At 38.3% G+C, this 26,430-nt stretch overlaps 1 pseudogene; it reads right to left on the bottom strand.

The window, feature by feature from the left end:
- Positions 1–13,750, bottom strand: part of LOC102518080 — an 81,091-nt pseudogene extending 67,341 nt beyond the window's left edge.
- Positions 13,751–26,430: the final 12,680 nt, after the last annotated feature.

Raw genomic sequence — 26,430 nt, 5'->3', positions numbered from 1 at the left:
TATGACATCTTCCCGTCTCATTGGCCACCAAGTCCTCTTAATTTTTACAACGTATGGATCTCTCCAATCCATTCTCCTTTTTCCCGTTCCTGCTGACTCCACTCTGATTTAAGTTCTCTTCTCTTAGAGTTTGCCCATTGATCTCCTCACTTCCTCTCAGGCAGTTTTTCTAAAATGAAAATATAGCATATGATTCTGATTCTTAATCATATTTACCTCCTGGGCGATTACAGGGCAAAGTACACTCTCTGTCTCATGAACACCTAACATTTATAGCCAGACCCATGGATCCCTTTAGTCTGGACTTCACTGGACTGCAGACCTCACTCTCTGAATGTCCACAGATGGCCTAATGGTTTTTGAAGCTGCTGAGTGATGTATTTTAATCATTCTCCCCAGTCTGGGAAAATGACTCTTATTTCAAAGACCACTTTAAAATATCATTCAATTGGTGAAGTCTTGTACAAACATGCTCCTCTGCTCTGAGTGTTCTCCCTCCCACAATTAATTTCATCATTCACTTCATGTGCTTTAAAAGCATTTTGTACAAGCCATTTTCCCCCAGCAATCCTCTCCCATGGTACTGCTGTTGGAATTATATTTTCACACATCCTAGCTCTGTAACTAGCTCTGTGACCTTTCCCCTAGTAATTGGGAAAAAAAATTGAGGTCAAAGGCACTCACATGTTGTTCATCTTTGTATTCCCAGCATCTAGCAGCTTTCTGGTAACTTACAGGCACTCAAATACATCTGAAAACAAGTGGGCACGCATCAACGTAGCAACTCCGCCAAGGAGACGAGGCGAATCACGCCCAGCCTTATCATTAGCGTCGAGACAGTGGAATTGTAGAAAACGTGCTATTTCACAGCGGCCCAAAGGATATGACTCAGGCTTCAGTCAAGATCTTCCTGCCTCATTGCAAGTGGACACTTTTCTCGGAGCTTGGAAATGGGCTTTCCCTATTTTCCTCAGTGTTTAAAAAAATTTTTTGCATGCCTGCCAAGCTGTCAGGTAAAAAGATCGTCTCTTTCAGCAGTTCGGAATTTGAAATAGAAATACCCAAGGTCAAAGGCTATGTTTTACCCGAGTTTGAAGAAAATGACATTAAGTGCTAGTATTATATAGTAAGGTGTTATACGGAGTATATTATATATTATGTTGTAGTTTCTTCCTTTGTTCTTTTAGTTTCGTATTTTCTGTTTTACCTTCCCCCTTATTACCTAATCACCTTCTTATTATTGAGGAAATAACCATGACAAGTCAACAAGCAAGCAATGCTGCTCAGTGTAAAATGGGAAGTAGAATGATTGAAATTATAATAGTTACATTATTAAGTGCCTATCCTATACCAGACTCAGTTCTAAGAGCTTACATAATATTTTTTCCTGTGTAGCACTTTATATATGTATGTGTATGTGTGTGTATATATATAAACTTATTTCATATTTAGAATAACTCTAATGGGTAAGTACTATTATTATTTCCAGGTTACAAATGAGCAACTGAGTCACAGAAAGGGTAACAATATGCTCAAGGTCAAAGACCTAGATCCAGAGCTAGGATTCCAACCCAGGCAATCTGTTCCCTTATGCTTCTCACCACTATACTGTACTTCTCCCTTATTGGAAAAAAGTGACTCCCTTATTGGAATAAATAAAAATATTTATTTAGTTAAATATTAAACTTAGAACCCCTGGGCATCCATACACAGATATTTGATCACACAGGACATATCAAAGGTGAGGATATAAATAACTTGAAACTATTTAAAGGCATTTCCTGTTTATACAAATCACTTAGAAGAAACTGTAATTATCCTAGAAATAACCACTTATTAATATAGACAACTTAATCATAGTTGTTGACCCATGTGTTGTTTTTGAAAAGGACAGAAGGTTTAATTTATTAAAATTCACTGTGTAATGACCCAGAACCACATTCTAACAACAGGTGATTTAACCTGTATAAAAATAAACCCATTGGTATTAATGAATCAAGGAATCTCATGGCTTGGGTGGGAGGTGGAGCTCAGAACAAAGGGTCCGTTAACAGTCATGCTTTATACACTGTGATTTTCTCAGTCCAATTTGATCTGCTATAAAGAATTTGTTAAAGGGCCAAATTCATCCTTTGTATGTTTTGTGAGTCTTATTAATTGCATGTTACTTTCTTTGTCTTGATAGGCAATTTTGTTTTGTCTTGTTTCTTACGTTCACTTCCTTCCCCTGACAAATTCATCCTAATAAGATGCTTCTGTATTTGCACAGTTTAAATACCACACTAAACTTCAATGTCCTTGATTTGGCTTTTCATATTTTGTCATCCTTACCAACTGCAGGCAGATAATTCTCTTTATGGATTAGCTGTTGCTCTACAAATGAAAGCTCACTTCAGCACATTAAGATCCCTCTGCCATTTTTCTCTCTGGTTTTCTTGTTGCCCTGAAATCTCATGTACACCTGAAAATTGCTTCTTCCTGCATTTCCATGGCCTTGGTGAAATATAAAGTGACCTTGGTAATGTTCTTCAGTGTCCTCTCCAGAGCTATCTTTCCATTCTATGATGTGCTAGGTGATTATATCCAGACTGATGGTCCAACACATATAAATATACCTATAGTTTATAATGATAGATGTTTAGACTCACCCTTTCTAAAAAAAAAAAAAAAAAAATGTGTAATTTCATCTTCAGTTACTCCTACCCTTGGAAAACTCACACTTCCATGGGAAAGAAACCAAGAAAGAAAAAACTGTAGTTGAGGGTGATAGGAAAGCACAGAAGAGGGGGACACAACACAGTCTGGAATGTTAGACAGAGTCCAGGAGGCTGATGTATTGAGGACGAGTAATAGGAGCCAGCCGAAGAGAAAGGAAGACAAATGGTGCAAAACCACTAAAGGCAGCAGAGTGCACCTGAGTGAAGCTTAGTCTGACAGCAGCAGAGTGTGTGAGAGGATAATGCAGAGAAATGTAGCTTAAGAGGTAAGTAGGGTCAGATCATAAAAGGCTTACCCTTGGAATGCTGTTGGATAAGTGCTTTAGAAATATGACTCTTAGGGTGACATGGAGATTAGATTTTGCATTAGTGAGACAAGAGTCAAGAAGACCAGCCATGAGTTTATTGCAGTCATTCTCATGATGGATTAGGATTGAATTAGAATAGTTACCTATTAGGTTGGAGATAAGTAAATGGATTCGAGAAGTCATTTAAAAAGTAAAACTAATGTAACTTTGCAATTGGATGCCAGTTATATGGAAAAGGAGATCTCAGGGATGACATAAAGGTATATGCCTTGAGTGACCAAGTCGGTTCACCAGTGTGAACAGAGGCTGGAGATGGAAGTTAGTATTCCATGAGAAATATGCTAAATAAGGGTTTTCAATGCATCATCCAAGTGGAGATTCCCAAATGATATTTACTCATTGAGTGTGATAGGAAAGCACAGAACTCAGAATAAATATATCAGTTCAAGATGGTTTTGGATCTAGGGAAGAGCGGCATAAAGAGCATACATAAGATTATTGGTTGATCCTGAATAGGTGCCCTCTGAGACTGGAAGGAAAAGGGCAAAGATGTAAAGGCTATAAATATATTTGTTGTTAATGGGTACACAAGAAATTGGTATAGGTAATATCTGCTCCCATAAATTTCTTTAGGAACTTACAATGCCTACTGGATGTAAAATGGATGGGATGGGATAGCAGCTTGAAGACTTAAATTTTGGAATTGTACTGAGACAATGGAAAACAAAATTGATTAAAAGAAAGTTAGAGAGTTGCTAAGTAGTACAGAGGACTATACTGAGTGTGGAAAGTAGTAATTCATTGTGGTGCTTTAGGGTGATAGATAATGTTGGGCCCAGGTTGTGCCCATGGCCCTGAAGTAGAGATGGATTTTACTAGCATAAGCACAACTATAACATAAACCGAAACAGTTTGCTGATAACTTTGCAGTATGTGCTATCATTTAAGTTTCTAACACAATCTCATAAACTAATATTCCTATTATTTCCATTTTAGAGATGAAAAGTATTATGTTCAGAGAGAATAACGTGCTCAGGGAAACCCAGAAAAATCAATGGTGAAACCACATTATATGTGGACAAATAATCAGTTTCTGAAATTGGTAAGCTTGCTTGCCACATAAAGTGACTTTCCTTCTGTGGGCAGTACACACCACCAATCTATAGTTAGAGTCAGTACCTGATCAGAGACAGTGACACTCACCTTGAAGCACTGGCAGGGCAGAGTTGGATGTGATAATCTCTGAAACACCCTGTAAATTTGAAATTCTGAGTAGCCCTCCTTTAAATACCAATGAAAATGGTTTTTTTGAAAATTTCACTTCATGATGTAAATTTCCAGGGGTGTCTGAAATTTTAAGTAAGTTAGTTGCCTTCTTCTCTTACTGCTAAGATGAAATATGAGTTTGTTTAGTGTGGTTGTGTGTGTGTGTGTGCACAGAGCCAGAGATTTGACTTTTGCTCTTTATTGCATTTCTTAAACTAGCTACACTTGGCAATTTATTTACATCAATAATTGAAAAGCCATCAGTCTCCTCTTGTCTTAAACTCCTTGCTATGCACACTAATGATATGCATGATTGGCTATTGCCATAAAAATGCACCATAAATTTTTCAAAGATAATTCAACTACAGAGAATGAATCAATATGAACTCCCGTGATAACATATGAGAGACGATCTCTCTACTGCCACTTCAAACCATTTAGTGCCTCTCTTGATGAGAAGCTATTATTGCCTCCATTTGCAGTTTTTAGGCAGTGGTTTAGTACTTTCCTCTTTCAAGACTTGACTAAGGGACTGTGTTCTCAGCCACCCCGTGCTGTAGATGGCCCGCACCTGCCGATGCTGCTTTTGTCCTGTGCTTTCTGGCCTCTGCCGTTTTTAGACGTCCTGTAAGTGGAGACGATCTATTGTGTCTGATGTGCATGATGAAATCAGGCATGAAGGATTGTGTTCTTTCATTCGTCCATTCTTCTGTTTGTTCCTTCCTTCCTTCATTGATTTGACAGACTGTTGTTTGTCCTTAAATTGATAGTGGTCTCATATGTGAGCTGTCACCAATTAGAAAGCACAAATCATACTAGGAATCTGAAATAAAACCAACTCTGAGGCCAGTCAGTGCTCGGAGAGAGGTGTGATGTCTCACCTGAGGGAAGTTATGCTGGGCGCTCAGCATGAGACGGTTTTGCTTACTTTGTCACAGAAAGCTGAGGCAATGCTCTTTGCAGTTAAGTCATCTGCCTGGGAAGCCAGCAAGGGAAGAGGGCCAGAGGGCAGAAAGAGCTCCTTCTCCTAGCATCGTCTGTCCTAGGTCAGTGAGAACACTGTTGCTTGCAGACTGAGCTTTACACGTCAACAGTTTCAGTAAGGAGGCGTGTATGGCCCCCACTTAACCCCCTTTTCTACGTAGGTGTTTCCAAAGAACAACACTGGATGTCCTACAGCAAAGGGTGATCTAAATCAAATCTTTGTCTCTATGGAGATGTGGATACCCTGATACTAATGGCACCCAGGGATTGGATGGGACTGCGGTTCTGATTGGACAACAAAGATATCCAGGTTCCTCTCCACTTTGCCTCATAGGATGACTTCCTCTAGAAATGCATGTCTGTAGCACACACACGTGTGAGCGCACTCACACACACACTCATACACACACTCACACACAAACACACACTTTGGAACTCACTATTTTGAGGTATGTGATTCACTCTCTGGAGCTGTCCTACATGTAATTGTTCAGAACTGGATCCAAAAATTTTTCGTTGGAGTGGGATAAATAACTTTTCTTAAACCTCAAAGTGATTTTTTTTTAAATTTCTGGAGCTTGAACTTAGTTTATCCTGTTTTTGTTACCTAACATTTATCATTGATTTTAAAAAGGCTCTGATTACAATTTTAAATGTTTTTCTTCTGTTCTTAATCACTATTTGTATTCCTCTTCCACATCAATAGATTTCCACTCTAAAAATACATGAATATGTTCATAAATATATATACAGGATAGTGTTGTTTGCCATGTATAACTTTGACTTTTCATTCATGTTGTTGTACTTTAATCTCATTTTCTTACTTTATTTTTTAAAGTGTATTTTAGAATGTATTTATATTGTAGTATATTATACTTAGTCCATTGCTTCTATAATAAATTTCATTGGATCCATAATGTATTACTAATCTATCCTCCTACTGAGCATCCCTCAGCTTTCTGCTTACAGGAACACACACTTACAAACACCCCATGGCAATCAACTACCATGTACAAACCCCCTTACAGAACTTCCCTGAGCTATGCACTCAAGAATGGGCATGATTAATCATAAGCCAAATGCCTAGTTACTTACGTGAAGTACCTGCTGAACAGTTTCCAGAATGGCTGAGGACACTGACATGATCAATGATCCAGAGTTCTTGACTCACCACATCTTCACCAACAGCTGGCATCCTGCACCTTTCCAATCACCGCCATTTGTGTGAGTGTTGCCTCGGATCTCATTATTCCTGAATTTGCATTTTTCTCATTTCAACTTAGTTTGAATGATTCATTAGAGGAAATGTTTAGGTATTTTATCTTATATCCCTGTGGTTTGCATTTGTCCATTTTTTCTGTTGGATTTCAAGCCGATTTTCCCAGCAAGGAGTGTAGGGAAGGCAGACCAGAGCAGTGGTTAAAGGCAGAGACCCTGGAGTCAGACCAAGGTTCAATTCCTGGACTCATGGTTTACGAGATACATGATGTTACCAAGTTGTTTACGTTTCTACCTCTTCTGTATAAAGTGGTCATAGTCTTAGTGAATGTTCAACATAGTCATCCGTTTACTATCACTATTGTACGGGCCCACAACAATCATTTGAAACATTAACTGATAGGATTTTTGTTTAAAAAAAGCCCTGTATTCACCCTCTGCCTCCCCACCTTAAGGGAACATTTTGCCAGAAGAATCAAAGTAAGGTAAGAGATGACAGATGACCATTTTCATTGTGATTGTGACTTTCTTTACCTTTTTTGATAAAGTAATATTGTAATGAGGTCTGATTTATATACGATCAAATGCACAGAACTTAAGTGTTCATTTCCTTTTTGTTTTTTTTAAATTTTACACATGCATGCAACTACCACTCAAAGCATTTCAAATATTTTCATCAAATCAGATAGTTTATGTTGCCCTCTGGTCAACCATCTTCACAGCCACACCCTTGAGAGAATTTTTATTTTGATCACCACATAGCAGTTCTGCCTGTTTCAGGGCTTTATATACATCGGGTGCTGTTGTCTGTGCTCTGCCGTGTTTGGATTCCTTGGCTCCACACAATGGTTTCTTATTTACTCATGTTGTTGTAATCATGTCATGTTGTTGCTCTGTTCCTTCTCATCACTGACCAGTAGTCTATGGAATGAACGTATCACAACTGGTTTATATACTATTGATACCGTTGATAAGCATTGGGTTTTGTCCAGTTTGGGGCCATTATGAATAAGGCCGCTAAGGAAGATTCTTTAGTAGAAATATGTTGGGGAATGTGTGCGTATGCTTTAGTATATTGGGAGGAAATTCAAACTAGGACACAGAGTTACGTAGTATGTTTAACTTAAAAAAAAAAAAAAACTGCTAAATAGTTCTCCAAATGGTTGAAGCATTTTATATTCCTAGCAACAAGGTTCTAGAGGTCCAGCTGCTCCATGTGTTTGTCACCATTTGGTATTGCCCATCTTTTTTTATTTTATCCATCCTACTGGGTATGAAAAGGTATCTTATTGTGGTTGTAATTTCATTCCCTGATGATGAATTTCCTATCCATGTGTTTGTTGGCCATTTGTATGTCTTCATTTGTGGAGTAACTATTCAAATCTCTTGTGCTTTTTTGTTTACATTGGGTTGTCTTTTTTGTTGTTGATTTGTAGGAGTTCTTTATATATTCTGTATACAAGGTTCATATTTTTAATGTTTTGATGAGAAGATATTTTAATTTCAATAAAATTCTACTTATCTTTTTTTCTTTTGTGCTTTGTTCTTTTGAGGCTTATTTTCTGTTTAAGAAATCTTTCTTATTCCAATGCCATGATGGCATCCATTTGGGATTTTTCTTTTATACTCTATTGTTTTAGCATTAATGTTTAACATGTTTCAATCTATGATTCATTTTGAATACACTTTTGTGTTTAGAGTGAAGTAGGAACCACATTTTATTCTTCACAAATGAAATTCAAGTTGTTTCAACACTCGTTTTTTTGTTAAGTTTTTCTTTTCCTTTTTAACTGACTTGGTGTTGGTCGAAAGTCAATTGACTGACTATTTATGAATAATTATAAACTCTGTTTCGTGATCTTAGACCAATGCCACACTGTATTACCAGGAACTTACATTAATCTTAAAATCAGATGGTATAAATACTTCCATTTTTTCCCAAGATATTTTTGCCTATTTAGATAATATTTTCATGTAAATTTTATAATCAGTTTGTCAATATCTTCAACAACAACAAAAGCCTTGTGGGGCTTTCATTGCAATTGGGTTATATCTACAGAAATTTAATGAGAATTGACATCTTAAGAATATTGTCTTCCAGTCCATAAACATGACATATCCCCCTATTTATTTAAATCTTTAATTTCCCTCACCAGTGTTTGGTAGTTTTCAATTTAGAGATCTTGCACATCTTTCATTAGTATTTTCTGTAGAGTTTTGATTTTTTTTTATAATTTTGTAAATAGTAGCCTAAATATAATGTTTTACATTGTTTGTTGATGATAAATTGAAATATAACTAATTTTTCTGTGCAATGACCTTTAAGCTGTTCTTACGCATAAAACTTTTGACACCAAATATGTAGGTTGTTTTTTTTTTTCTCATACCAACCAATTCTCCAACTCTCTGGACAGCAACTGGTTGTCCTCCAATCCAATTCAATTCTGACATTAAGTACCCAGAGTTAGCATCAGACTCCATGTGTTTAAGGCTTAGTCCAACAAGAAAGCCCTCACTTCAGACACCAGTCACAGGTATTGGGTCCCTAAGTTACCCACTCTTCTGTTCAACTTTGTCAAGGTACAATGTCACGGAATTCCCCAAAACTTTCTCCTTTTTTTCAGATTTAATAATTTGCTAGAACAGCTCACAAATTTCCGGAAAGTACTTTATTATTACCAGTTTATTTTAAAGGATACTAATGAGCAGCCAGATGAAGAGGTGCATAGAATGAAGTCCAAAAGTATTCCAGGCATAAGAACTTCTGTCCGCACTGAGTTAGGTAGGCTCTGCCACCGTCCCAGCATGTGGACATCTTCACCAACTCAAGCTCTCCAAACTCAGCCATTTAGAGTTTTTTCATGGAGGTTTCATCATGGAGGCATGCTTGATTATTGACTCAATCCCCAGCTCCTCTCTCCTTTCTGAAGGTTGGAGGAGTGGAACTGAAAGTCCAGGCTTTTATTCAAGGCTTGCTTTCTCTGGTGACCAGCCCCATCCTGAAACTATCTAGGGGCCTGTCAAGAGTAATCATATTCAAAATAGAAGACACTTCTATCACCCAGGAAACTCCAAAAGTTGTATGAGCTTTGTGTCAAGAACCAGGGGCAAAAACTAAATACCTTTTTGTGATACCATAACCTTGAATTCTATAACATTGGTAAATTTGCTTATTCATATCCTAGTATATTTTCTGTGGATTTCATGTTTTCTACATATAAAATAATGTCATCATTGAAAATTATAGTTTTAATTTTATCATATTTTTACCTTTCATTTCCTTCTGTTGCTTTAATGCATAGAAATTAAACTACCACCTTTAATAGAAGTTATGATAATGAATAATTTCCCTCATTTTTCAGCTTAAAAGTGTCCAATAATTTGGTGCAATTAAATGTGATGTTTATGTCTATTTTTCATACATGCACTATATCAATATTGAGGAAATTTTCCATTTCTCTCTAGATTCCTAGTTTGCTGAGTTTTTTTTTTAATTATGAATGGGTATTAGATTTTGTCAAATGCTTTCTTTCCATGATTTTTTACCTTTATTCTGTAAGTATAATGAATCTCATTGCTTAATTGTTTATGTTAAATCATCTTTGCTCTCTTGACATAATCCCTGTTTGGCTGTAACATATCATCCTCACTAAATACTCCAAGATTTAGTCAGCTAATATTTAGTTAAGAAATGTTGCATCTCTATTATATGAAATATTGAGCAGTAATTATTTTTTAGAATTTATTTTCAGTATTAGAATTATGCTTGCCCAGAAGACTAATTGGGAATTGTTCCTTCTTTATCTATGTCCTGAAAGAACTTGTGCAGAATTGATATTATTCTTTAAATGTTTAATAAAATTCATAGTGAAATCATCTAGGCCTGGAGATTTCTATATGGAAATGCTTCTGATTATGATTTAATTACTTTAATAGCTATAGGGCTTTTCAGGTTTTTAATTTCTCCCTGTATCACTTGTTTTGAAGAAATTCATTAATATCATTAATCTCAAAATTATTGCCATAAAGTTGTTTATAATATCTTCTTATTGTCATGTTAGTGTTTGTAGGATCTGTAGTCATGTTTCCTTTGTGCATTTCTAATATTGATAATTTAAATTTTGTCTTGTGTTTTTTGATTATTTTTCTTGGGTTTTGATCAATATTATTAATTTTTTCAGAGAAACTACTTCAAATTTGCTGATTCCCATATTGCTTATCCATTTTCTACTCAATTCACTTTTGCTTTTATTTTTATTCATTTTTCTTCTCATTTTGGGCATACTCTATTTTTCTTTTTGTTACCTTTACACACTGGAATATTAGATGACTAATTTTACACTTTTCTTCCTTTTCTAATATTGGCATTTAAAGCTATAAAAGTCATTACAATGAATGCTTACCTGTATTTCATACATTTTAATCGTTTGTTTTCATTATCATTTAGTTTGAAATAGTCTCTAATTTCTCTTGTGATGTATGTTTCACCCATAAATTATTTGAAATCATATCATTTAATTTTCCAAGATTTGGAGATTTTCTTCATGATCTTATTGTTACTGATTTTTAATCGAATACTATTGTATTCAGCACAAAGGGTCAGAAAACATGTTCTGCTTATTTCAATTATATAATATTCATTGAACTTGTTCCATGGCTTGGCGTATGGTTTATCTTAATTAACATGGCATTTTCCTTTGAAATTAATGTGTATTCTTCAGTATGGGAGTGCAGTGTTCTCTAAATGGCAGTTCAGTCAAGTTGATTGATAATGATTTGTTGTTGTTATTTAGTCCACATTCTCTGTCCTTAATGATTATTTATCTAAGTGTTCTATGAAGTAGAAATTGTGCATTTATTTATATTCCCAATATAGAATTTCTTTATATTTCCATTTAGTTCTATTCACTTTTGCTTTATTTAGCTTACTAAATATTGAGGTGAAATTCACATAACATAAAATTGACCCTTTAAAGTGAGCGATCCAGAGGCATTTAGTATATTCACAGTGGTGTTCTACTTCTGTCTGGTTCCAACATGTCTCCATCACTCCAAAGTAAAGGCTCTCACTCATTAAGCAGTTTCTCTCCATCCTTCCCTCTCCCAGCAATCTGTGCTCTGTCTCTATGACTTTATCTGTTCTGAATAGTTCATACAAATGAAATCATACACTATTTGTCCTTTATCATTTGGCTTATTTCAGCTGGCGTAATGATTTAGGGCCACCTCCATGCTGTAGCGTGTATTGATACTTCATTCCTTTTATGGTTGAAGAATATTCCACTGTATGCATATAACACCATTTATTTATGCAATGATCCATTGATCGACCTTTGGACCATTTCCGCCTTTCGACTGTTGTGAATAGTGCTGCTACACGCACGAATTTGTTTAAGGATCTGTTTTTAATTCTTTTCTTTAAGTACCTAGGAGTAGAACTGTGCGATTATATGGTAATTCTATATTTAACTTTTTGAGGAACCTTTGAACTCTTTTTCCACAGCAGCTGAGCTTCTTTGAATTCCCTCCAGCAAAATGCAAGGTTCCCAATTTTGCTACATTCTTGTCAACACTTGTTATTTTCCATTTTTTCTTATATTATAGCCATCCTTGTGGGTATGAAGTCGGTACCTCATTGTGGTTTTGATTTGCATTTTCCTGATAACTAATGATGTTGAGCATCTTTTCTTTCCTGGGCTTTCGAATATCTTCTTTGGAGAAATATCAATGAAAGTTTTCTGCTGATTTTTAATTAGGTTGTTTGTCTTTCTGTTATTGACTTGTAAGATTTCTTTATATATTCTTGATAATCCACCCTTATCAAATAAGTGATATCAAATATTTTTTGTGGGTTCTGTTGGTTCTTCACTCTGTAGATTGCCTTTTTGTCTTTTGATAATGCCCTTTAAAGCACAAATTTTTAAATTTTGATAGTCTTTGTATTTTTTTCTCTTATACATGTTTTTGTGTCATATGTGAAAAATGAAATCTAAAGTCATGAAAATTTACCTCTATGTTATCTTCTATTGATTTCATGATTTTAGTTGTTCTATTGTGGGAATGATCCATTTAGAAGTATTTGTATATTTCTTTTGAGATTGAGATCCAACTTCATTCTTTCATATATGGATATTCAATTGTCCCAGGACCATCTGTTGAAGAGAACATTTCTTCCTGATTGGATTGTCTTGTCACTCTTGTTGAAAAATCAATTGGTAATAGATATATAGGCATACTTATGAGCTGTCAATTCTATTCCTTTGGTCTCCATTTTCATCCTTATGCCAAAACCAAACTGTTTTTTATTATTATTATTATTATTAATGCAGCTTTCTAGTGAGTTTTAAAATCAGAAAGTATGAGCTAGCCAGTTTTGTTATTTTTCAATATTGACCTGGCTATTCAAGCCTCTTTTTGATTCCATATGAATTTGAGGCTTAGCTTTGCCATTTCTGCAAAAAAAAAGAAGAAGAAGAAAAGAAAAGATCATTGGGATTTTGATGTTGTTTGGATTGAATCTGCTGATCACCATGGGAAGTATTGAAATTTTAACCAGATTCAGTTATCCAATTTATGAAAATGGGATGTCTTTCAGTTTTTTATATCTTAATTTCTTTCTTCAATGTTTTATAATTTTCAGCATGCAAGTATTTCGCCTACTTGGTTAAGTTTATTCCTAGATATTTTATTCTTCAGGATGTTATGATACATTAATTTAATTTCTTCATTTCCTTTTTGGAATGTTTATTGTCGGCATATAGAAACATGACTGCAAAGTATGTATTTTTGTTTCAGCAGGCAGTGCCTTGAAAGGTTGATTACCTTAAATATGTGGGCTTGTTTTTGATTTTCTGATGCAGATCTGTGACATGCTCATAGTGTTCCCCAAGTCCCTCAAATCTGATGAGACACAACCTTCAAATTCTCTCTCCCCTGGGGTTCCTGTTAAGGCTTGATTTTAGTCTTCTTTAAGTGCAGGTCTTATGTTAAAGTGTGATCTTTACTCATAAGGAGTGGCCTTTCTATTATTTTAGCTGGCAGTTAGGGCTGTTAAGAAATGATTAATGAGGTCTCTACTCTGGCACAGTCAGTACTTCAGAACCTCCCAGGATTACCTTTCCGCCAGTAGTGTTCAACCTCCAGTATCTCTGTTTTACTCTCAACCTCATAGCAGCTGGTCTCCAGTAAGTCTTGGTTGGTCTCTTCATGAACACATATAGCCCATCTCTCAACCACAGAATCATAAAGGACACCCATAGTGAATTCTGGGCCCCTTCTCTACATAGCTTCCTCTTCCCCAATATTCCATGCCATAGATTGGACCCATTTCAGCAGCTTCAATTCCAGTGTCTTCTTAATTTCAATAGGAAGCCCTTCTGAACTAGAGCTGCATCAATTTTTTGCCCAAATAGGGAAACTTTCCCCAAGCTTGTCATCAAGGAGCTTTGCTCAGGAGTTCCCCTTCTTTTAGGTTCAAAGTATCGTGTGACCTGTTTTCTATTGACCGAAGACCAGCTGTCTACTGTATTTTATCCAGTTTTACTATTGTTAGGATGGGAAAGCTAGTGAGGTAAAAGTCACTTCCTCATGGCTAGAAGTGGAAGCTCCATCAGAATTATTTTAATATCTCCGCCTGTTAATTCCATCTAGGTCATCTCCAGTGTTTGCTCTCTTGACCACAAGGTGCATTTCCTTGCTTCATCCTATGTCTTGAAATTTTTGATTAAATTCCAGCCATTTTGCATAAGAAACAAAAACAGTAGACACTGAGGTAAACAATGTCCAATTCTAAAAAAGGGCATGTCACTTCTCCTGTTAAGATACTAATGGGAGAAGGGGACTGGCTGAGTTTAATGATTTGATGACCTGGGTCTGGGCATGATTGCAGGTTCAATTAATTTAATTTACTTCTAATTTCAAAATGTTGAGGACTGTATCAGAATTTTTCCTTTAGAAGAGCTTGGATTAAGAACACTTGAGAGAGTCCAGAGATCTCGTTATGTTTTACAGACAAACTTGCAGCTTTCCAGAATGTGAAGAGATCTTTCTTCAATTTAGAGACCAGTGTTCAGCTTTTGGGGTGCTGGGAATTCTCTTTGTTGTCCTTCCCATCACCCTCTGCTTTCTGTGCCTCTAGCGTTCTCTTTCTCCTTGGCTGATTCATTCTGACTTTCAGGGGAAAGCTGCAGTGTACCTGGGAAAAAGAGGTTTTTCCTCGTTTTCTACACTGCGTATGGCTTCCGCACATCACTCCTTTGCATTTGTTATGGGAATGAGTTTTTGTGGTGGTTTGGGCACAGTCTGTGGCTGAGACTCTCTAGAATCCTAATGCATTTTGCCAGCCTCCATGTACACTTCATGCATTTGTAGAAAGTCTACCTTTTCTTCAATATCCCAACCTGTGTTGAGTTTATTCACCTTGTGCTTCTCTGTTAAGGATTGTAGCAGTCATGAGCCTTTTTTTTTTTTTTCCTCCCAGCTATTTGAAATTAAGTTTATTTAATTTATTTAGGCTGTCTGTTGGGTTTCTAAAGAGGTAGTGGATTCTCATTGTCAGATAAGAGCAACAGTCTCTTGAAATGTTTCCTACGTGCTTTTGGTTTTATATACATGTATATTTCTTTCTGAAATCAATTCTTTCCCCCAGAATTCCAGACAGAGGTCCAACATGCTTTGAGTCTTCAGATACTCACTGTTAAGAGTTCACAAATGCAGTATTCAGAAGACAGAGTACTGAGCATGAAATCTAATTAGTATTTAGGGGTTTGGGCAGTTTAAACTCGTATGTGAATATCTCTCTTAGAAGCCTAGAAACCATGTGTAACTGTTCTCTCTCTGGGCTATGAGCCCTTAGAGTTCTCCCTTCTGACTATTTAATCTACTGACTTCTTAATCTCCTGTATGGAAACTGTTTAGGATAACCCCTCACCTCTCTTGAAAGAAGCAGGAAAGATGAGGGGAGCCCAGAGGGGAATTTAAAGGGGTGGAGAGAGAGGCAGAAGTGGGGAGAGGCAGCAAGGGTGGCTGGGACACCAGGAGTAGGAGGATAGGCAGGGAGCCTCTGGGGAGGCTCAGGCAGGCTTCCTGGCAGAGCAGGAGACTGACGGCTAGGACTCAGTAACTCAGCTCCCATGTGTCCTCAGTCATCTGTGGAGAAAGCCAGCTAGCAAAGAAGGGGAGGAGGCTGGCCCTGTTCCTGTAAGTTATTTCTGGATACATTATTCATATTTGATAAATCATTTAGAGGCAGCTACTTTATTAGCTTATAAAGCACATTATATGGTTTTAAATTGTTAATACAGGCTGTTGCGATGCATACTGTACCTCAGAAAAGCCATGCATCATTTTAATTCATAGCCTCATTATAAAGCTTGTTACAAAGTGCTGCATTATTGCATGGAGGATAGTGGAGTAACGTTTCTGCAAGAAACCTGAATGTTTTATTTACATCATCGGTGGCTTGGTAGGGCCCATAAGAAGTGCATTGGAAGATGGAGTCAGATCAAATTTTGAGCTTTTGGAGGACAGAGACCTAAATCTGCCTCCTCTAGATGTATCTTAATCCACATTTAGCATGTGGTTCTAGTTTGGATGCATAGGTATCCAGAAAAGTCTTGCTTGAGTGATCACTTGTTTAGTGTTCCTGGATGTGCTGGCTTGTCTACTTCTCTAGGACCCCTAGAAACATTGGTACAAACCTGAGCCTAGGACCTGCTTTTCATTTATTCATTTAAGAGGTGCTGATCACCATCCATGTGACAGACACGGTTCTAGACATTGGAGATAAGATAGTTTAGCAGCATAGTTTTACTCCCCGACTTCATGAAATTTACCAGTGCAGTAAGGTGAGTTCGGGTGAATTTGTGCTGGAGTATTGAAATTAACTAAGTTGTAATACAATTTGTAGATGACAAGGGCAGCATACTAGTAAATTAACCAAATGTTTAGACGTCTGAATGATCAATAGATCTTCATTCAAACTGCAAATCAAACCACCTCTTCCAGGAAGGTCAACTTGACCAAGAAGTCAAACAAATCTAAGTTTGAATCCTTATTCACTTACTGGCTGTCTGTCCTTGGGTAGGTCACTTAGCCTCATTGGTACTCAGATTTCTTATCTGTAAAGTGAGAATAACTATTGCCTTGTCTCACTGACTCACTTTGAGTATTAAATACACAAACAGATATTTAGCTGAAAGTCTGAGACATTGCAGGTACTCAGTAGTCATCGTTTCAACCATTCAACAGTTGAAAGCAGAAGGTGGCAGTGCTCCTCAAATGGACTTGAAACATGCGCAGGTTTATACCGTGGCATTCGCAACGGTAGAGTATCAAGGATGAAATTATATTGTAGGTTAGTGTTAAAGCCTCTGAAATGTAAAGGCTCTCTTGAGATCATGTGTAATCCAATTCACTGCCTGGAACTTGGCATCCTTCTCCTCTTGTGAACTGCTGTTCTGTACATGGCTTTCTGGAACCTAAAGTAAGGGACTGTCTCTCATTTGAAATCAGTGGGAACTCTATTTAGGTCATAGTGAAGGTTCATGTTGAAGAGTAATTGGAAATGATGTAGGTTGGAAGAGAGAAAGTCATGAAGGGCACTGAACATTAGTTCAAAGAATGCAGGCTTGATGAGCAGACATGGGGAACCAGAGCTGGTCCCTAACAGTGTAGAGAAAATGCTACATCATCAGAGCTTGATTTTAGGAAGTCTTCTGGATCAGTATGTGTGTGGGAAGTGGGTAGTGGGAGATGGGAGCTAAATTAGAGGAGAAGACCATGTGTTGACCCAGTTTGGAAGGTAGAGCAGTCAGCATCTTCCAGATTCTATAGTCACTGCCTCCCCCAATTTTCCTGACGTCTCTACCATCTAACTCCTGTGGGGTACCCAAAGCCCAAGCTGACGCGGTCTTCCCTCCATGCGACAGAAAAGCAATGCTGTCTGTGACTATCACTGAGAGATGCTACCTGTGACTATCATTAAGGGATAGGTGTTCCTGTAAGTTTTTTGGGGGGGCTGTCTAGGAAAAGCAGAGTTAAGAGAACTTTGACAAGGAAAGAAATGTGAAAAGTCATGCCTGAATGATATCATTATACTAAACTTTGGAACTGGAAGATGCTTCCTTCATGTATATGGAAAATGTGCAATAAGTAACATTCGCCTTAAAGTTTATTTTTAGTTATGGAATGATGGAATGTGGTTGCCTGTGCCCCAAGTCACCTGCATGCTGTGACTTTAGTCTTACTAGAAATAATTTTTCATAAAACGCTTTTTTGAACGTTAAAAACAGAAGAAAAAAAGACAAGTCTCACATATTTTAGAGTTAATGAAGTTCAATGTTAGCAAGTCATTTACATCAAAAATAAGCATAGGCAGAAGAGAAAGAATCCACACAAATACTTCTTTTAGATGAGATCTGTGCTAACAGGTGACTATCCAGACCAAAGAAACGTTTTCATCTGGTACCTTTTGATTTCTGAATCTATGAAATAGAGTACAGGAGGGAAGTACAAACACCCCGAAGCTCCCCCAGAAAATAAGTTGTTAACAGTGAGTGACTTACTTCTAACTTTTTATTTACCAAACTAGCACCTGTGCATGCTTTCACTCTAATTTTAAAACCCTGGCATTTTTATTAAAGCAAGAGGCAGATGAGTGATGAATTCTCACATTCACTTGGTGTTAGATATGACAAGATGGCAGGAAACCTACCATCTTAATTAACAGGCAGGAACTCGTGGGTTCATGAGGAAATCATTCACAACCACGTGCTCCAAAGTGGATTCTCCGCTCTCTCTTGGTTGAAGCTGAAATACTTAGGTAGGAAATGTCCTCAATTAGCTCCGAGGCTGTGTTTACCAAGTTCAAGGAGAGCTTCCGAGGAGTCACCAGGAAACGGCTCTTATGGGGCAGGTGGATGCTGTCAAAGGAATGGGGTCTCCAGATTATGAACCATGGACCGTGTTTTTTGAATCCTCTTTCTCCTTCTTTTCTCCAACCCCCAAGAACTCAAAGACTTAGCCGCTGCCTTCTGCTCTCCTGCCAGGGCTCCTCTTCCTCCCAAAAGAGGAACAGAGCCGAATAGTTTTCAGGTACCCTTTCTGTTTGAAAACAAAGCATGAGAGCTCCTTTTACGTTTTTCTGGGTGTTTACTGCTATTAAAAAACAAATAAACAGAGGGATTAAGAGGGAACATAAAACACAAGTGTGCAAGCAAACACACACACACACACACTATCCTTCCCATTTATGTAGGTCTTTTCAATGTGCGGAGTCACTATAGATGGGATCTCCCTGGGGAGCGACGGTGTTAGTCTTATCCCTACTTCACTCATGAGGAAACAGAGATCCAGAGAGTTTGTGAGATCTCCTGCTGGTGGAATTGGGCCTGTTACCAATGCTGAGGGAGTCCTGGCTGCCTGGCTCCTCCTAACACAGCATGAGGAACACTTGAAAGGGCCAGTTAGAGTTTCTCTGGAATTTGCAAAAATGTTAGTGGGGTGAAACCAATTTTTATGTAATTGTTAGCACTTTTAAGCATTTATCACGTGCCCAGTCATATGGGTAAGTTCATGGACATTTGATCCTAACAAAAGCCCACAAAAGAGGACTTTTCTTCCTAATTTTATAGACTGAAGTGGTGTTTTCTTCTAACTGCACATTTCTGAGCCATGCACTGAGTCCTCCTGGTTCCCTCACACTCCGTCACGCCCCTCTCAGCACAGCTCACTCCACAGCTCACTCCACGGGATGGTCAGACATGATCATAGTCCTGCTCTTTTAGGCACGGATTTCCCAACATCATTAAGAGGAGCAGGGAGGTGGGGGCCGGCGGGTGGGAGGTGCAGCTTCCTCTTCTCATTCCTCACTGCCTGTCCCCACTGGTCTCTCCTAGATCCAGCCTCTAAGTGCCCTCTGATCATCTTGGACAGTCGTCAGTCACTGTCCTCCTGTAACCAGACCCAAGGCTGTGCTGTAAGGTTTCGCTGGTTGTGCCCTGAAACTCCAGGGGGCGCCATTGACTTTTGCAGGTGTAGCCAGAGGGTGCTTTCTGGCAGATAACAGGAAAGAGCCTGGAGGAATAAGCGGCTTTTCTTCTTCATACAAATCCTCCTCCTCCATGTGAGCCGTGAGGCTGGTGGTGACCCTGGTTTGGCCGCGCAGTCTCCGGCAGGGGCCACAATTCATCTGACCTCATCTCCAAGTTCTTTTTCCAAATTACCTGAATGGCGCCTAGTCTTTGTCCCAGACAGAAATTCACAATCTAATTATTACAGCTTATAGGTATATATTACTGTCCACAGAGAACTAGATTCAAGTCGAAACAAGCAGCTTGTTCTCAGCAGAACAGATTGCTTTACGTTTGTCAAGTTTGTAAATTTGCTCTATTTCTTTTGCATTAAAAAGTTTGTAGATGATAACTAAAATCTTCCAAGTATTTGTATTACCTCCTTTAAAAAAATTGGTTTTCATTCCTTGACCACAAATCACTGATAGTATATTTTTAATCTTTTTCCTGCTTTTTTTTTTTTTTTTTTTGATAATTGACTATCTAAATGTCTATTTTATTTCTCATCTGTATGTCATTCTGTGGGCTGGGCTGCTACCTTCCTTTATATGAACGAACATTCCAAACTAGAGTGACCACACCTCTTAAATTGCACATGTGGAGTGTTTCCATTTTCTTTTGTGTTGTTATAGATATTGTGAGCATCTTTTCGTACGTTTGAAGTTTTTTCCTTTCAGAGAAATTCTGAGAAATAGAATCATTTGGTAAAACAGCAGAAAATGTTTAACAATCTTGAAACACAGAACCAAATTGATTTACAAGGAACACTGGGTTATTTTATTCTCCTAATGGAAGCGTTTGGAAAAGGCTGCCTCACTGCACCATCACCAACCTTGAAACAATTTGATGGTAAATAGAGTCCCCAGTCGTTTTAATATGCATTTCTTTCTTATTTTCTAGGGAAGTTAAACATTTTTCACATGTTTAATAGCTGTCTTATGTTTATATTTCCTCTTTTAAAAACACTTGTTCATGTTCATAGTCCATTTATCTATTATTGGGTTAGTACATTCTTTACTTTCAGGGGCACATTACTTATTAATGCCATTATTTCTTTGTTTATCCTATATTTAAAATATATTCCTGAGTTGAGATTTCAATTCTTTTTGTTTTTAGCTTAAAGAGTCCACCACCCTCAGGTAACCACAGTGGTCAGTGAAATGTTTAGGTGTAATTTGAGAATTTTATTTTTTATTGTTTAAAGTAACACCTTAAATTATCTGGAATTTTTGTGTCTATGTGATGTGCATCTATGTCACATGGTATTACTTGATTTTTCCAGTTTTGCCAACCACTTTTACTAAATATCCAACTTTTTTCTATTCACCCGTGGCTGTTCCTCAGTTCTGGGGAACCAGCTCACCAGATGCCCGTCTGCTGGCTGCTCACCACCACCCCAGCTCAGACCCTATGCGGCCCCACCTTCCTGCCCTTTGATTCGACTTAACCATCCTAGTAATCATCAACATTTTCTTTTAAAAAGAGGTTTTAAATACACTGTGTACCTAAATAAAAATATGAAAGCCCTCTTGTTTAATTCTTTAGAATTTCCTTTGGCTGTTCTGAACATCTTGGTTCGATTGTCTTAAAAGAGCAATACAAAACTGTCAGGTAAGACTGAAAAATCGGTAGTGACATCCAGGCAGATTAGGAAAATACGAGGGGGAAATGTCTCTCCACGTCTCTACTGGAAGGAGATACACAGGGAAGACTGTGAGGTAATTGGAGAAATGTGGGGACATGGTTTTTATGTACCTGAAAGCACTGAGTTCTCTAAGTTGTCTGGTATTCCCTGAGGAGGTCAATTCCATAACCATAAATATGAAAAAAAGGGGAAGGTTTTGAGGCTTTGTGGAGGTCTGATGAGCATAAAGGAAATAGGAGTCTTTAGGGGAACTGACCAAAGAGAAAGAAGGCTGGATGCGTGGTTGTAAATCAGGTGAGCAGATGTGAGTCTGGATCAAATATTCTGTTTTATTTCAGCTGTTGGCTCAAAAGTGAATCTTGGCTGGGGTTTTGGCTTTTAGCTATATACGTTTTAGCTGTTCTAAGTCTATATATTTACTCATGTTATCTCTTTTTATTTTTCTTTTTTAATCTAAAGAGTCTGGGATTCTACTATCTTTCAAGTATGAGAACTATTTTACCTAATCAAGTCATGGCCACTGCTACAGATTTAGTGACTCAGCTAAAGGAACATCTTCCGTGGATACACAAGTGTGTCACTTATTATGGGAGGTGTTACTGTGTGGATGCTGAGCTCAGAAAATAAGGTTCAGTACAGTCTTCTGGCTCCTACTTGACAAGACAAACTCTCCATGCCTCGGGGTCACTCTGTAAAAAGGGAGAGTAATCATCACACCTATTTCAAGTGTTTTGGAGGGGCAAGTAGGGGAGGTTTCAATGATATCCCTTGTACAGTTTGGATTCCAGTGCGTGGCATGGAGATGCACTCACTGTACATCGGCTGTCATATTAGGAATGACCCACCCTCTGGGGACTTTTGGGCGTTGTCTTCTTGAGATGTGCAAGAAAAGAGAGAGTCTCTAACCTCACAGGGACAGCATTTTATTCCAGCACAACAAAAAGCTGATGTATGAGTCCTTCGAGAGGTGAGATTATTCAGAGCTTCCAGGGTTCACAACACAGCCCCTCGTCCCTAGCAGACGATAAACAAACATTTGTAAAACTGGGAATCAGATCTAATATATATTCAGTAAGTCATCATTTCCAGGATCTCTACTGGCTCGATTATGCAGCAAGGGGGGCAGTCGTGACTGTTCTTGAGGCTGACTCTTGTGATCTCACTTTCTTTATGTGCAATATGGTAGGGAAGGAGAAGGTATCTTTTCTCTAAGCGCCATACCAGTCCTAGGATGCTAAAAATCTCAGGCTTTCTGTCCTTAGTCAATTGTGACAAAATTTCCCTCTCTGGGAGCACAAAGGGCAGCGCCAAAGCTAGGCTGGGTGCAGAACGGGGTGAGTCTGGAGAGGCAAAACTGTGCGACCTTACCCCAGCCCTCAAGCCTCATGCACAATGTGCTCTGACTCCTTTCCCGTCTACTTAAGTGGAGTTCTGCTGCATTCCAGCTGTAGGATAAACAAAGCATTTATCCCAGTCAATTTTAACAGCCTTCTCTTTGTGCATTTGCATACCGCGTAACTTTCATACAACCATGGGAAGCTCATAAAACCTCAGTCTGTGCTGACCATAAAAAAAGGTTTTTTTTTTTTTTTTTTTTTGTATAATACTGGGTTTGTGTACTTCCTTGAAGCACTAGAGAAACTGCAGGAGTCTTTACAACTAATTAACAGCCCCCTATTGGGGCCATGGTGCTTTGCAGTGATTTATCCTGGGTAGGAGTGCAGACCTGGGCAGCAAGAACGTCTAAAGCTGTGTGCAGATCTGAGGGGATGTGTGAAGGGGTGTTACTTAAGACACACACCTCCCTCTACCCACTTATTGGTGGAGAGTGGAATAGAAATATTTAATGCATCCTTATCTTAACAGGAGAAGTAAGAACAGGTCATTTTTCACTGCCACGCCACTGTGACAGTTACAGCCTCCCAGAAATTAAGGTGTTTTTCCCCTCTTTCCCTACAAATGTTATTATGTGTTTTAGAAAGTCAGGTGGAAGTATCGTTCCTGCTGCAGCCCTGCAATATATTTCTGGCATGTTTTAAAACGTGTGTGACTTTAGGATCTAGCGTAGTTCTTGCTGCAGTAGTGGTTTGGCACACCAACAGTTTCCCTTTATCTCAGGAAGAGAATGATCTAATGCCACAAAGTACTAGATTCTAGAAGTGCCTTTTCCCTCAGGTAATTTCCCAGCTGCAGAAGCAGAATGGGTTTGGGTGGCTAATTTCTCCCCCGGAAGTCCCTGCCATGGAGTAATTAAGGGCAGGGGAAGGGGTGGCAGGGAGCTGGGTGGTTTCCATTCCCACCGGCTCCCTTCCCAGTGTTCCCATCTCAGATACAGGAGTTTATTACTGGCCAGAAGTGGGCAGATGGACTTGGGATCAAGCAAGAAAACTGAAAACTAAAACTAAATTTGGTATAGAAGAAACACATATAATAAGCATTTGTGGGAGTGAACTAAAAAAGACCCCGAATGACTGGAGGAAACGTGGATCCCACCTGCATCACGCGTTAGTGGAGTAGTCACTGGGAGTTACTACAGCTTTCCCGTCCTCAGTTTTTCCATCCATAAAATGAGAATGGAAACGAGACCCATCTTTTAGTGAGTCAGGCACAGTCAGTATTCCACCAAAAAAGGTCAAAAATGGATCCATGGATGAAAGAAGCTTTGGTGGTAGAATTTCTGGTGTCAGAGAAGGAGACCATGATTGAACCATCTTGCACTACTCCTGCTCTCCCATTGGAGGTGCTACTGGTCAGTGGAAACCAGTGTGGAGGAGGAGGAAAAGTAAATGCACAAACTCTCAGCTAGGCTTCAGGCAGCAGACATTTATCAGATCTCCTGTTTAACAAATTCTTGTAAAAGCCAAGACTCAATGGTCTGGGGCACTGTTCTTACCCACTAGGTCCCCTTGGTGTGTCTGAATGAGGGAACAGGTTGGCTTTGGCTTTGTCCCTTGTCATCAATGCCTTGTCACCTGTTCTCCTGCTTCCTGCTTCCTGTGCCCTCAGGGAGCCTCCAGCTTGGGCTCCCACCCTGCATGTGCCTTCTGAGAAGTCACAGAAGCTCACCCAGCCTTTTGGACCCATTCCTGAATGCTTCCATGATTACCTTAGTCTGGAGTCTTGAGTTGTAAACTTTCAGTCACCAAAACAGAGTAACAATATCCCACGTGAACCGTGCGAGGGCCACTTAACCATACAGTTAAACTCGGCTGGAAGCACCATCCTGGGTAGTAACATAATATAGTCAGATTTGTTCTAATTAATACAGTGAACATTTGGTATTGGTCGTTTTTTACTAAAAAAAAAATGAGAAAATATGAATGATAACATTGAGTAGAACTCCTGAACTCATGAAAGGCATTTAAAAAAGCATTGACAATGGATAATGCCACCTTACATTTTTTAACACTCTGCGTATTTTAAAGCTATTTCTATGACCAATAATAGACTGAATCTTAAATTATTTGTGAAAAGAAAGCAGGGAGGGTATTTTTTTATCCCAAGTTATGGAGAAAGAAACAGTTCTAGGGTCCAAGGTCATACCATAAATTAACAAGTTCCTCTCTGTGGCCATTAGGGCTCTGAAGAAAATGGTCAACAGAGTGCAGAGGGTGTTTGTCTTCTTAGACGGGTCTATGTTAAATTCAACCTGGAAAAATAAACGAGGGTAAAGCAAGTCAGTGGAAGAAGAGGAAAAGGACATTTTTGTTCCCTTGAAATGAATAAATGTAACTGTAGTTATCAGAATCTGAATATGCAAAACCTGAAATAAGCCAGTACTAGAAACACTCAGGATCAATTTGAATTTATGAGACTTAAACACTGAAGCATTTTTTGTACTTTTGGAACAATATACTAATTTTATTTTTTTCAAACATAGAATGATAGAATGATATTCATTATATATTTTTAGGGAAAGAGATTATGAAACAGAATATAATTCTGTTTCTAAAATACATATATTTACTTATATGTAATGTTTAACAATAGAACAAAGCCTGAAATAGCAGCATGAACATTTTTCTTCAGCTTTATGGAAGTTTAATTGCCAGTAAAGTTGAAAGATATTTAAAGTGTACATCGTGGTGATTTGATACACATATACATTGTGAAAACAGCACAGGCATTTAATAGCAGTGTTCCTGAAGTGGTAGGATGATGGGTTTTTGTTTCTCTCACACATTTATCTTTTTGTGTGTGTGTGTGAGAACATTTACCCTCCTCTTTTAGCAAGTTTCAATTATACTCTACAGTGTTATCAGCCATAGTCACCGTATTATACGTTAGATCCTCCAGCCTCATTCATCTTACAACTGAAAGTTTGCACGCTTTTACCAACCTCTCTCTATTTCAACCCCCACCCCCGCCCGCCTGCAGTCCCTGGCAACTGCTTTTCTACTCTATGAGTTCAACTTTATTTTTAAGACTTCACATGTAAGTGATGCATGCAGTATTTGTCTTCTCCTATGTGGGTTATTTCATTTAGCACAGTGTCCTGTACTTTCATCTAGGTGGTCGCAAATGACACTGTCCTTTTTCATGGCTGAATAACATATTTTCTTGATTCATTCATTGAAATATTTTTTAATCTCATGTATTTCACCAGCCCAAACAGAAGACTGCCTTTGTCTGATTATTTCATTTATGCGGTGATAATGTAGAGTTAGTGATATGCCCTTAGGGCTATGGTCCCAACGACCTCAATGGCGTGCAGAATTACACCAGAAGAAAAGCATCCTGTGCTTCACTGACCATTAGAAGCCCTGTTCTAGGTATTCTTCTATGCAGATTTCCTTTTCCTTTGCAAAAGTTTACTGAGACCTGATCTTGAATAATGGAAGTATGGATGGAACTTAGGAAGGAAAGGAGGAAGGACTGCCTCAGATTCAACACTCAGCCTCCCTGCTTCCTAGTTTTGTGACTTAAGGCAAGTTTTTCAACGTTTCTGTGCTTTGAATTACAGAATTGCGGTACCTACCTCCTAGGGTTTGGTGAAGCATCCATGAGATAATGCAGAGTGAGCATCAGTAAATGTTCAAGTTCCTTACCAAGCTGCAGGTCTCATGACTTGACTGTGAGCCCAGGACGATGACAGTTGTAAGGAGGACAGAAAAAGATGTTGCATGGATAATTTAAAAGATTAACTAAATGATAAATAAAGGAATAACAACATAAGCAAGGCCAACATTTAACATCTCATTTATTAAGTGGTCCAGGGGTAG

This window comes from Camelus ferus, chromosome 15 (genome assembly GCF_009834535.1).
Source record: "Camelus ferus isolate YT-003-E chromosome 15, BCGSAC_Cfer_1.0, whole genome shotgun sequence".
Classification (NCBI taxonomy): Eukaryota; Metazoa; Chordata; class Mammalia; order Artiodactyla; family Camelidae; genus Camelus; species Camelus ferus.
The sequence above is the reverse complement of the archived record's forward strand: the minus strand, read 5'-3'. Positions and strand labels throughout refer to the sequence as shown.